Source organism: Penaeus monodon, chromosome 33 (genome assembly GCF_015228065.2).
Source record: "Penaeus monodon isolate SGIC_2016 chromosome 33, NSTDA_Pmon_1, whole genome shotgun sequence".
Taxonomy (NCBI): domain Eukaryota; kingdom Metazoa; phylum Arthropoda; class Malacostraca; order Decapoda; family Penaeidae; genus Penaeus; species Penaeus monodon.
Window position 1 is genome coordinate 30,886,604 of NC_051418.1, and position 474 is coordinate 30,887,077.

Genomic DNA, 474 nt, shown 5'->3' on the forward strand with positions numbered 1-474 from the left:
TTCTTTACTGACAGGCTGGGGAATTTGCCTGGGAGCAGTTACAGGAGGCGGTGCTGGCTCACAATGCTCTCCATAGCCTTGACCAGAGCTTGAAGCTACTTCCAAGCCTGAGGGTAAGAAAAGCACATCACTAAGAATGCAGTCATTGAACATCTGTGTGATTTACTTTTTGGTGCTCAAGATAACCCTCAAACCAGCTCTTTTTGCAGCATGTCATAACATTGCTCTGTCTTTCCCTAGGTACTAGATCTTAGTCACTGTGAGCTAGAGGATGCCTCAGCGCTGGAGTACCTGCCCACAGTGACTATGCTGGACATCAGTCATAACAGACTGCGGCTTCTTCCTCGCCTGTCCCCCACTGCCACCTACTCGCTCTCCATACTCATTGCAAATAATAACCTGATTTCTCACATAAGTGGCAAGTATAGTTGGCTTTTGAAATAAGTCTGTAATGTTGATGAAAAGAGTAGAGGG

General features: G+C 46.4%; 1 pseudogene; it reads left to right on the plus strand.

The window, feature by feature from the left end:
* Positions 1–11: 11 nt before the first annotated feature.
* The window catches only part of LOC119594335, a 20,263-nt pseudogene continuing 19,800 nt past the window's right edge, over positions 12–474 (plus strand).